The following is a 13,804-nucleotide window of genomic DNA, read 5'->3' as shown; positions in this document are numbered from 1 at the left end:
TCCATGTCTTTAAGTGAGTAAAAAAAAATTTTTCTTTGTTCTTTAACAATTGCAAGAAACAGAGTGATGTAGCAATTCATAGTGCAGGATGCCTGCAACTGACAGAAACAGGAGCTTGTAGTAGTTCAGCATGGCCTCTTGAGGCAGACAGAGAACAGGCATTTAAATTCTAGTTCAATCATGTATTTACCACTGCAATCTTTCTTTAACTTGTATTTTCTAACTGCTCTGGACTTTAGTTTCCTTGTCTGCAAAAGGATGTTAAAAATGCCCCTCTTGTTCCATTTACACACACACAGAAGCTGTTGCTAGAATATATTGAGTTAATCCACGTAACTTCTTCAGAACAGCGCCTGTCAGATGGGGTGGTTTAAACAACTTACATTTATTTCTCACAGTTTGAAGGCTGGAAATCCAAGATCAAGATGTTGGTGGGGTTGGTTTCTCCTGAGGCTTTTCTTCTTAGCTTGCAGGTAGTCACGCTTCTGCTGCCTCTTCAGTCTCTCCTCTGTGCATCTGCACACGCCTGCCATCTTTCTGTGTGTCCAACTTTCCTCTTCTCATAAGAACACTGGCCAGATTGGATTAGGACCCACCCTAACAGCCTCGTTTTAACTTACTCACCTCTTTAAAGGTCCTGGCTCCAAATATGGCTTTTTTTCCTGAGCTGCTGAGGGTTGGGACTTTAACATATGAATTTTGAGGGACACAATTCAGCTTGAAACAGAGAAGTTGCACAATGAACATTTAGTTTTTTTGTTGTTGAAGTTTTAGATCTGGGGTTACACGTGCTTGTTTGTTACATGAATATTACATGCATAATGGTGAGGACTCACCTTCTAGTGTACTTATCACCCAAATATTGAACCCAATGGGTAACTTTTCAACCCTCCCTCCCCTTAAACTCTCCCTGCTTTTGGATTCCCAGTATGTTATCTCCTTCTTCATGTCCATGTGTGCCCATTGTTGAGCTCCCACTTATAAGTGAGAAGAGATGATATTTGATCTTCTGCTTCTGAGTTCACTTAAGATAATAGTCTCCAGCTCCACCCATGTTGCTGCAAAGGACATGCCTTCATTAATTTTTATGGCTGCATAGTATTCCATGGTGTATATGTACCACCTTTTCTTTATCCAATCAATCACTGGTGGACACTTACTTGGTTCCTTGACTGCTATTGTGAATAGTGCGGTGATAAACATGTGAGTGCAGTTGTCTTTTTTATAGGCGTTCTTTTCCTTTGGGTAGATGCCAAGTAGTGAGATTGCTGGGTTGAATAGTAGTTCTATTTTTAACTTTGAGATATTCTCACACTTTATGTTTTCCATAGAGAGTGAACTAATTTACATTTCCATCAACAGTGTATAAACTTTCCCTTTTCTCCACATCCATGCCAAGATCGTTGTTGTTTGGTTTTTTAATAATAGCCATTCTGCTGTAGTCCCAGCACTTTGGGAGGCCAAGGTGGGTGGATCACTTGAGGTTCAAGACCAGCCTGGCCAACATAGTGAAACTCCTTCTGTACTAAAACAAATAAAAAAAAATTAGCCGTTCATGGTGGGGGAGCACCTGTAATCCCAGGTACTCGGGAGACTGAGGGAGGAGAATTGCTTGAACCTGGGAGGCAGAGGTTGTCGTGAGCTGAGATGGCGCCACTGCATTCCAGCCTGGGTAATAGAGCGAGACTCCATCTCAAAAAAAAAAAAAAAAAAATAGCCATTCTGATTGGTGTAAGGTGATATCTTAGTATGGTTTTCATTTGTGTTTCTCTAATGATCAGTGATGTTGAGCATTTTCTCATGTGTTTGTTGGCTACTTGCATTTTTGTTTTATAAATATTGGTATTATTTGTGAAATCTTTTTGGAATACCTGGTAGGTAAATCTAGTGCAGCAGGTTAAATTTCACGGATCAAGACAAGAAATCCTGGCTTCAGAACTCAAATATAGGCTCTTCAGAGTAAAGCAAAGTGGGACTTGGCTCTGTAAGCTCGTTGCTCTTTCTTTCATGGCAGAAGAACCTATGTGATTTCTTGGTGCTCGGGTGGGTCACTGAGGTACAGATGGTTCCAGTTGGCATCAAGATCTCTTACCATTGAATAAGAAATAAAGAAAACAAAGAGAATGACAGAGGGGGAAACACTTCAAGGAGAGCCAACCATCCTGCTAAGTCCCAAAGGGCACCATTGCCTTTTCCACTTGGTGGAGAGAGAACTGGAATGTAAATGGTGTGTGAAATGTTAAATGTGAGTGAACTTTAAGCAATCGACATGGTGCTTCTGCTTCATTACCAATTTGATTTTTTCTACTAGTGAAGCCAGAGAAAATGTTCCCAGTTTCCAATTATTTCTCAGAGTTGAACAACTTTAATGGCCAGCTCAGTTTGGACTTATCACAGGTATACTTCGGGACATCAGAACCTCCCCTTTTCTTGGTTTGCCTCTTGGGCTTAGCTTTGGGGTGGAAGAGAAGCAGAAGGGGTTTGGGTGATCAGGATGAAAAGAGCTGACTAGCTCCTTACCTCTCAATCTAGAGCTTGAGGTATTTACTGCCTTGTAAGACAGGCAAGAGAAATGAAGAGTCTTCTCCCTGCTCAGCATGTGTCCAAATCCTTGGAGGCTTTGATTTAAAATTTTAACCTTCCAGAGGTCGTTTATTTGTCTTTGTATATTTTGTTGTCTTTCACACATCTGACTGTTGTAGTAGAAAATACTCTTTCAGAAATTATGCACTGACACTTTGAGCCTGCCTTACAAATTGCACATTGGATTTGCATATGTCATTGAACCAATAAAAACTGTGAGCTGCACCGCACTGGTTGTTGCCTGTCAGGCAGCAGCTCAGTTTCAACAGAATTTTAGATTTTTCTCTCCTGCAGTATTTGTACACCTATTTGAATATTTAATTTAATGTTCAAATTAATATGAATGATAAATTTCACAAATAACACATGTAGGACAAAGATGGAAATCAATTGGGGGTAGATTCAGTTTCATTGGGATGCAAGGTGCTCATCTATGGATTTAATTGTGAAGAAAAAGAGTAGAAAGAAATGCAAAGTCCTAAAAGTATATCCTCAGAAATCACATCAAAATGGTGAGGTGTTATTAGAAATTTTTGTAATCATTTTAAACGCTCTGCAAATACATATTTATTGCTGAATTTTTATTTCCAACTTCTTTGGCTATTCACTGTGATTAAATTAGAATCAGCTGCTGTCAGATACATGCTATTTGGCCAAGGCTAATTTTAATCTGCAATTCTAATCTGAACTACTTTTTTCTTTAGGCCATAAAACATAACAATAATGTCTATTTATTTAAACCAAGGAAATAAACTATTACACATTCCCCCCTGACCCCACTGGAGTTTTTATACTTACCGGGCAAAATTTAAAAAAACAAATGCAGATATAATTTGGCTCTTTTACCCCTCACCACTGTTACAATTTCAATACTTAACACATGAAAATCATGTTTCTAACCCTGATTAAAAAGGCTTTCCACCCCCACCCCTCAAAAAGTAACAGGCATGACTGAGATATCACCTTGGGGTCCAAATATGATCACAACTCTTTTTTTTCCAGTTAACTGCTGCGTGACCAGCTTGCTATATTAGTGAGAAATCTAGAATATCTTTCTCAGCTTTCCCCTCTTGAATTACTCAAAATTGCCTGAGGCTTGTGTAGTCCTCAGTCTGATCTCCACCCCTAGGAAGGGAGCGCTGGTGATTTATTAATCTGCTCTTGCTGTTACTTCTCGTTAGCCCACGGTGTGGATTTTGAAAGCTGGTTGTAAACAGTTCAGCAGGTGACGCTGGTCCACTATGTTCTGCAAGGACCATGCGCTGTACGCGCAGTTGTCTGCTACCGCCTTCTCGGGGTGCTGGACCTTCTCGATGTGCAAGGTGTGGCCCCCTCTGGTGGCAGCTGTTGGGTTCTACTCTTTCAGTGCCACATTCAGGCCTCTTCCAGGATACCAGTTACCCCAGGGTTTGGCACCTCTTGTTTCTGAACTCACTGATCCCTTTCCTGTGGAGAAAGGGGTGTGTTTTCTCTTTGGGCCTGAGAGCTTTTTCTTTACAAATCTTAGAACTCAAAGTACTTGATTACACTTCTTTTCTGGGTGAATGGCATTGCCTGTTCTTATTTCCAGGAGAGGCCAAACAAGATTTTTTTTTTTTTTTTTTGAGATAGAATCTCACTCTGTCACCCAGGCTGGTGTGCAGTGACATGATTCGGCTCACTGCAGCCTCTGCCTCCTGGGTTCAAGCGATTCTCCTGCCTCAGCCTCCCAAGTAGCACGATGCCAGGCTAATTTTTATATTTTTAGTAGAGACAGGGTTTGACCATGTTGGCCAGGCTGGTTTTGAACTCCTGATCTCAAGTGATCCACCCGCCTTGGCTTCCCAAAGTGCTGGGATTACAGGCATGAGCCATCGTAGGCAGCCCCAAACAAGATTTTTTTATGGGATCCTACATCCACTCCCAAAGGGACCCACGTTCAGTGACTCATCTTCCTTAGGATGCCCCAGGTGATGTTCAGGCATGTTTTTCTTTGGAGCAAAAAAATAAATCAACACACAACAACAAAATAAATTTAGTCTCTGATGGAGCATCTGGGTTTGTAAGTCAACCCAAATTTTGGATCCCAAATCTCTTCCAGAATTGTTATAACTTTCTGAATTCTGTAAATATTGGTTATTGACTTTCCAGCAAAATGTCTTTGATTACTACAGACTTTCTTTTCTGAAGGGTTATTTGTACCATTTTTTCAATCTCTCATTTTCAATTAAAGTGAAAATATTCCACAGGGATGGAAGATGGAGGTAAAGAAGTATCTTTTTTTCTTGTTCCTACCTTCTTACTTGCTTTTTAAAAAATCTTGTTCAACATAAACAGAAGTGATATTAATCACTTAAGCTTGTCCCTATATAGACTGTAGGAAATTTTGTGACTCCTTCTGTTTCCGCCTGTCCATTTTCTTTTCTCCAATTTTCTAATCAGAAAGAAATAATTGTCGGTTATGGAAAAGTAAAGAGACACTAACTGTTATTCACTACTGTTATTCACTGTGTTAGTGGGTAATTTAGTTAGTGATCTATAGTTAACCACTTTATATGGTACATATATGCCTCTGCTTGGGGGCATAAGTGTCATGGCAAAGTAGGCATAAAAATGGTTTTTATTACTAGCAGATATTTATATCAGAATAAGAACTAAATCCCACCAGATTTTCAATAAGAAGACGTCAGATTGTATAATAAATGGAGCTTGGATAAATGGCTAGCCATTTAAAAAATTATAAAGCTGGCCTCCTAACTTTATTCCTTTCACCAAAATAAATTACAGATGGATTAAAATTTGAATTTAAGAAAGGAAATTATGAGAGGACTAGAACAAAATATAAGTCAATGTCTTTTAACGTAATGATAGGAAAGGCTGTTTCTAAGGACCACACCAAATTAGGAGTCATAAAGTAAAAGAGCTACAGCTTTGACACCATTCCAGTGTGAAACATTTATGTTTTGAGCATTTATCACGTGTCAGGCACTATTCTAGAAATTTAGGATACAAAATCATGAACAAAACAAAACAAAAAAAACAATTTCTTTATGCTCTACCAGGCTCAGGAGGAGGGGTGAGTCAGGCAATTAACACACAGACTATATAATATGCAATATGCTTAGAGAAAAACGTTGGAGAATGGTGCTAAGGAGTGCTCCATATGCTCAACTTCTTCACTCTGTCTTCCCGCTGGGGTGTCTAAAGGACAGTTTATGTCTAACATGTCCAAAGCCGAGCCTGGATAGTCCACTCCCAATTCTGTTCCTCTCTGCATTGTCTCATTTCACAGAATGGCAACTCCATCCTTTCACTGGTCAAGCTAAAGTCCTTGGAGTTATCCTTGGCTTCTCTCTTTCCTCACACTGCATGTCTAGACAGTGGGCAAGTCCAGTCAGTTCTACCTTTATGTAGCCCCATGTGGGGTGTGGATCACCCCTTATCTCCTCCAAGCCCCATCACCTCTCTTCTGGACAACTGTAATTGATTCCTACGCAGGTCCCGCCTCTGCCCTTGTCCTCACACAGCCTCCCACAGCAGCAGAAGTCATCCTGTTACTCCCCGTTAAAACCCCCCAGTCATGCCCCCCTCTCACTTTTCAAAGGAAAGCCAAAACCTAACAATGACCTGAAAGACCCATGTGATCCACCTCTCTTCTTCCCTTTCTGAATTGAGTCCTACAGCTCCCGCTGTCTTGCTCTCTCTCTGACTGTCATGCCAGTTTCCTAGCTGTCCCTCAATAGCATGTTGTGTCTCAGGGCCTTTGCACATGCTAGTGTCTCTCTCTCATACTTTTCTCCCTGACACAGGCATGCTTGCTCTTTGACTTCTCTCATGCTTTTACCCAAAAGCTACCTTCTTGGTTCGGTCTTTCCTGACCACCCTGTGTACAATTTCAGCTCCCCACCTTGGCACTTCATATCCCTCCCTCTGATTTGTTTTCCCCTTTGGCACTTAACATTATCTAACGTCCTATCCCTTTCCTTATTCATCTTGTTTATAGCCTGTCTCCCACAGATAAAGTAAGCATCACGAATACAGTGCCCAGAACAGTTCCTGGCAAACAGAAATCACTTATTATATCATATATTGGTTGGATAATTGAATAAATAAGTAACAGGTTAAGTTATTTTATTTAATAACCTGTAGGGAGTTAAAGATGCAAACTGGCACCCCAGAGGAAGTTCACAGCTGGAACTACTAGTTTGGGAACTCATTTATCACCAAATTGTTAAGGTGGAGGTGATAAAATCAGCAACATGGTCCTAGAGGTCAGCAAGATGGAAAGGATTAAATAGCAAGGAGGAGGGAAAGACATTGTGGGCCCGGAGTCAGGAGACCGGGGACATCTAATCTCAAGTTTCCCATTTGCCAGCAGCTGGATCTTGGGTAAGCAAGCTGACCTCGCAGTGCTTTATTTTGTCCATCTGTAAAATTAGGGAAGGAGGTGTTGTGATTAAATGATCTTCAAGACTCCATCCAGCTTACGCAGAGAAACTGCATAATACAACAGAAAGAACACAGAACACTGAACTAAAAGGCAGAAATCTGAGTCTAAATTCTTTTTCTAAGCAGGGATTGACATAGTAACATGTATGAAAACACTAAAAAAGGTGCTGGCATGTAGAAAGGGTTCAGTGATCATTCACTGAATATGAACTAATGTTTGTGAATCTGAAGTTCATGTTTTTTGATGGTAAAGAGGAATGGAGGACCATTTCGTTTCCATGGGATTTTTGCCTTACTTGTCCTCAGAAGCTTTGGCTGACAAAGGTAAATAAAATGGAAAACAGAGAACAATTAAAAACAATAAAAGGACAACAACAAAGCAGAAGGAACACAGGAATCAGTAATACCAGTTCCTGACACAGTTTAGTTACGAAGTTGGACAGTGAATCTAGCTCTGAGTTTCTTAGCAGCTAAATTAAACCTAGAATTACATCATCTTCTATAATCAACAGCAGAGCCTCCTTCAAGGACACACACGTAGTCATTGGTAGGGAAATTTCTTGCATGTGACGTATAGTTGGTCATGTCATTATTTCATTACAGAAGGAACACTGATAACCTTGGGCAGTTTCTTTATTCATGTTTGGTAATTTCTTGTGAACCAAAACACCACAAAGATGGAGTAGAGCGTTTTGTTTCTTGTTTGCTTGTTTTTGGATTCAGAGGGCGAGAAAATAAAAGCGGTTTTAATATGTAATAATATTATTAGCTGGGCACACACCACCATGCCCAGCTAATTTTTAACTTTTTAGCAGAAATGACGTCTTGATAGCCTTGGCTTCAAGGAGTGTAGGGAAAAGCATAAGATCAAAAGTAACCTTAGTTCTCCTTAGCTTTTGGGAACGCTTATATTTTTGAACAAAGAACAGTCTCTTCTGTTTAGCCCTTAATTTATATTTTCAAACAAATTAACTAGATTTTCCCCTATTCATGTTAAATTATGAGAATTTCATTTGTCCTAGTATGAAAACAGAAACAGTATTCTTAAGGTATAAAGGTAATACACAACTTGAATGCTTTAAACAGGTTGAGCATCCCAAATCTAAAAATCCAAAATCTGAACTACTCTAAAATCTGAAACTTTTTGAGTGCTGACATGATGCTACCTGTGGAAAATTCCACACCTGACCTCATATGACAGTTTACAACCAAAATGCAGGTGCACAACACATTGTTTGTTTAGCAACCCCAAGAAAAAAAGACCCTCCCCTCCCCCTTCAGAGGTAACATATCTTTTTGGAACATACCCAGATTCCCCCATGCAAGCACACCTACAAATGGTAGTAAAATGGTTCAGCATACACAAACTTTGTTTCATGTATAAAAATATTAAACATACTGTATAAAATCATCATTGAACATGCAGATGATGTGTTTAAGGTGTCTATAAGATATAAATGAATGTCATGTTTAGACTTGGGTCCCTTCCATGAGATATTTCATTATGTATATGCAAATTTTCCAAAATTAGAAAACATCTGAAATCTGAAACACTTCTAGTCCAAAGCTTTTTTTTCTTTTCTTTTTTCTTTCTTTCTTTTTTTTTTTTTTTTTTGAGGCAGGGTCTCGTTCTGTCACCTAGGCTAGAGTACAGTGACAAAATCATGGCTCACTGCAGCTTCAACTTTTTGGCCCAAATGATCCTCCCACCTCAGCCTCCTGAGTAGGTGGGACTACAGGCACACACCACCATGACCAGCTAATGTGTTTTTTTATTTTTAGTAGAGATGAGGTCTTGCTATGTTGCCTAAGCTGGTCTTGAACTCCTGAGTTCAAAGGATCCTCCTGCCTCAACCTTCCAGAGTGCTGGAATTACAGATGTGAGCCCTGGTTCCTGACCCCAAGCATTTTGAATAAGGGATACTCAACCCATATACAGAAATGAGTGCTCTCCTCCATTTTTGTCCTTGAAAATATTTAACACAACCTCTCTTTTCCCTTCATACACTATCATATAATTTTTTTTTAAACTCTGAAAGATATTATGATTATGTTTTAACCATTAATGAAAGATGTGGTGGGTTCTTACTAGACTCTTGATTTAGGACTTTATTGTGCCTGCAGGGAAAGAAAGCAAGATTTGAAGAAAAGATAAAACGGGGATGAAAGTTAAATGACCCAAAAGTCAACTTCAACTTTATAAAATTCTGTACACATGTATTGGTTATTGATGCTGTGTAACAAATGGACACAAACTTGAAGGTGCAAAACCACAAACATTTATTATCTCATAGTTTCTGTGGGTCTGAAGTCCAGGCACAGCATAGCTAGATTTCCTGCTCAGGATCTCACAAGGCTGCAATGAAGGCAATAGCCAGGGCTGATGTCTCATCAGAGGCTGGACTGGGGAAGGGTCTGCTTCCCAGTCACATGGTTATTGGCACCATTCAATAACCAGTGTCCTGTTTGACTGAAGGCCTCAGTTACTTGCTGGTTTTCTTCTGGATGCCACTGGACCTTTCTGATATTTTTGCTTGTTTCTTTGAAGGTAGCAAGAGGGAGAAACTTTTGGCAAGATAGGTATCACAATCTTAGGTAACATAATTTCATAATTCACATACCTCATAATTCACATACCCTTTACCTTTGCTATTTTCTATTGGTTAGTGATATGGTTTCACTTGAGGCATTCTTCCCTGATATGATTGGGCTTTGTGTCCTCACCCAAATCTCACCTTGAATTGTAATTTTCGTAATAGCCTCATGTCAAGGATGGGAACAGGTGGAGGCAATTGCATCATGGGAGCTGCCTCCTCCATGCTGTTCTCATGATAGTGAGTGAGTCTCATGAGATCTGATGGTTTTAAAAGCATATGGCATTTCTTCTTGCATTCATTCTCTCTCCTGCCACCCTGTGAAGAGGTGCCTTCCACCATGCTTGTAAGTTTCCTGAGGCCTCCCCAGCCACACAGAATTGTGAGTCAATGAAACCTCTTTTTTTTTTTTTTTTATCAATTACCCAGTCTCAGGTGTTTCTTCACAGCAGTGTGAGAATGGACTAATACAGTTAGAAGTAAGTGACAGGTGCCATGCACACTCAAGTGGAAGGAACCACACATGTGTGTGAAACTGGGATGTAGGGACCATGGGTACCACCTTAGAGTCTGTTTGCCACAAGACACAACTATGTGTAGTAATCTATTTCAAATTTAAAAAGCACAAATGATTTCAGAAGGACAATCAAATCTGCAAAGCCAGATCATCAATTAATAACCATGTCTGGCCTCCGCTTTCTTACTCTTCCTCCCATCCACCCTTCAGAGCCTTCTGCCAGCATTATCTTCCATTTGGTTGTTCTCCTCTCACTACCTGCACTCACAGTTTCTGGAAATTGCTTCCTCTCATTTTTCAAGTTTAAACTCTCATTCTCACCTTCAGAGTTTAAATAACAGCACCTCACATGAAATCTCCAATCCTCCCTCATTGTGAAAGGCACTCGTGTGACTGCTTCTAAAAAAAGGCTCTTTTCCTTCCTCCTCTTGTTCTGTTTACCACCCTGACCCAACTTCAATCTTTCTGCTTTGAGCAGTTTTCACTTTATACATTGGAAATCTTCTCTTTTCTTCAAATCGTTCTCTACAGGCACCATTGATTTTGAAACACCTGCTGATGCTCATCTCTTTCTAAAGATGTATGTATTTTTCAGAGCTCATCTGATCTGTGTGACATCTCACTCAGATCCAGATCTCAGATTTCTTCTTCTTCTTCCTTTTTTTTTTTTTTTTGTTACATGAGATCATCTCAGTGCCCTTTTAAGTGACTTCCTGCAATTTGCTCAGCTAGTTCTAGGTCCAGAGCTTCCTTTTTGATAACTGGTACCAATCCAGGCTGAATGACCACATTCACTATTGCAAGGGCTTGTTATTCTCTGGGAAGTAGTTCCTTGTTTCAAGACTACACTTTCTAGGTTAGTGGGTGTCTTCCACAAGTAATTCTAGAAGCCACACGTGGGTTCTGGATGCATGGCCCAGCCTGGGCTGGATATCAGAGCCATCTTCATTGGTGTGTGACTTGTACTGTTTCACAGGGTCTCATACTCAGAAGGGCCCTGGGCTTGCTTCAATGCTCTATTGTCATTATCTTGAAATTCTTGATAATTTTATCTTTGAACTTGTACTTTGTATGTAAGATATGATGGGACAATGCAACATGTATATGAACAGAAGATAGGTGCAAAATATATATGTCTGCTGTTCCTTGTCACACCACTTTCACATGTAGCATTTGTAATGTTCCATGAGAACAAAATTCCAGGGAACCTATGATGTGTGGGAGTTCAGCGAGACTCAAAGTTAGTATTAGTAAACATGTCACAGCTATGACTGGGTGAGTAGGGGTGCTGACACACAGAGGGACCATATTTCCATTTGAATGAGAATTTGCTTCAAATGCAGTAAGAAGGCAATTCTAAGTAAGATACATGACTAAGGAAATTTATCATATATTTCCTTACTTGTATTACTTCCGTATTAGTCAACCACCTACCCTGAAAATGACATGAAAAGAAAAGAAAAAATAGAAGAACCCATAGTTATTTTTCCTTTCAGTTCTTCCTTCCTCATCAGTAGGCTTAAAGATAGAGCATGTTGGTAGAATCTGTGAGTATCAAGATGTGAAATAAAATTTCTTGAGTTAATAGTGTGTAGCATTTTCACTGCTTTGATAAGAACAAAATACATATGCATGTATAAAATATGAAATACAGATTGTGTAATTTCAGGGATTTCTGTTAAATGCACATGTATTTTCTTTTACAACTGGCAGTGCTAGATAAGAAAATGAACAATAAAATGTGTTCTAATATTTTCATTTTCTTAGAACAGAATTAAATTGCAAGTTAAAAAAAGTGCATGGCAAATTGAGGAAGAAAGACCACAGAAGAAACGAAAGGGTTTGTATTTTAGCACCTACAACTGTGCTTTTTTCCTATATAAGGCATCCCATGTTTTCATTTTCAGTGGACTGGTAAATTATGTAGCTGTGCCTGCTGGGGCTGCTGACCAAGATAAGAGTGAAATTCCCTCTTTTCTACAAAGGCATATGTGACATCAATGGAATTCCTAGGCCATCGAAAGTCTAGAAGAAGGCTTCCAAGTATTCTTTAGGATATACCTCATATCACCACCTCTCACTCCTTAGAATGGAGTTAAAGGCACACCAAGATATTAATTTTCTCAGTCCTCAGGGATTTAAGCAGGGTCAAAGCTGGTCAAAAAGCCACATATACAGAGGGAAACATTGTGTTAGAGAGTTCTAGTTGTGGTTGAGATCAAAAGACTTTTTTTGGATCTACACTCTAAGATGCTAAAGAGGAAACCAGAGAAGACATCTCCATTAAAATGGATGTGACTTAACATCAGACCAGTGCAACTATTACCAGTTTTGGTTAGAGTCAACTGAGTAGAAAAGCACAAACAACAATCTTGATTACACAGTAGATTCTCATTATTTATGGAAATTATGCTCTGTAATGTTGTAGTGAAAACTGAGCCATTGCCCCTAGCGGGAAATGCAGGGTTCCTACAAGCCTCTGGTCATAACATTTTAATCAATTGATCAACATATAACTTTATTTGTGTTCTGTTTTTTTTCATGGCTTTCTCTTTCTTTACTGGGCACTTTGTAGATGTCATGCAGGTCTAAAAGTCACTCTGTTAAGCTGGGCGCAGACTCACACCTGTAATCCCAGCATTTTGGGAGGCCAAAGAGGGTGGATCACAAGGTCAAGAGTTCAAGGCCAGCCTGGCCAACATAGTGAAACCCTGTCTCTACTAAAAATACAAAAAATTAGCTTGGTGTGGTGGCGTACCCCTGTAGTCCCAGCTGCTCAGGAGGTTGAGGCAGGAGAATCACTTGATCCCAGGAGGCAGAGGGTGCAGTGAGCCCAGATGGCACCACTACACTCCAGCCTGGCAACCCAGCAAGACTCCGGCTCAAAAACAAAACAAACAAAAAATAACAACCCTGCATGTTCTCATTCATAAGTGGGTGTTGAACAAGGAGAACACATGGACACAGGGAGGGTAACATCACACACGGGGGCCTGTCAGGGTGTGGGGGACTGGCAGAGAGATAGCAGGGGGGTGGGGGGGCACGGGGAGGGCTATCTTTAGAAGAAATACCTAATGCAGATGATGGGGTGATGGATACAGCAAACCACCATGGCACATGTATACCTATATAACAAACCTGCACATTCTGCACATGTACCCCAGAGCTTAAAGTGTAACAATAACAAAAAAGTTACATTGTTAAACAATTAATTAAAAACTGACCAGGATGAAGGTCCTGGTCCAGAGCTCCAAACCAGAAGCCAAAAGGAATGGGAGCCGTGGGCTGGGGGGTATTCCTCCAACATCACCAAAACCCAGAAAACGAGGATCCTAAGCTCCTCTGCAGGCCAAATCCAGGGCTTGGGCCCTTGGGCTAAACCACAGGCGCCTCTGACTGCATCACACTCAGAGTAAGGTAACCAGCAAGGGGCTGGAAGGAACGGCCAGCCGAGTCCAGACATGGACAGACGTAACTGGAAGGAGGACAGGAAACAGACAGGTACTGTCCAGCTGTAGATAAGAGAATGCAGTTAAGGCAGGTTGAGGGGCAGGGGAGAGGCTGGGGAGCCATATTATAGCAATACAGGAGTGTAGCCCCAGGGTCCTGCTCTGAGTGACTGGTTCGGGTAGCAGCTGTTAATTCCCAGATGGAGCTCCTGACCTGAACCCAGGTAGACGGC

This window comes from Sapajus apella, unplaced genomic scaffold (genome assembly GCF_009761245.1).
Source record: "Sapajus apella isolate SASKATOON/1434 unplaced genomic scaffold, GSC_monkey_1.0 scaffold9, whole genome shotgun sequence".
Taxonomy (NCBI): Eukaryota; Metazoa; Chordata; class Mammalia; order Primates; family Cebidae; genus Sapajus; species Sapajus apella.
This window is presented reverse-complemented; position numbering follows the sequence as displayed.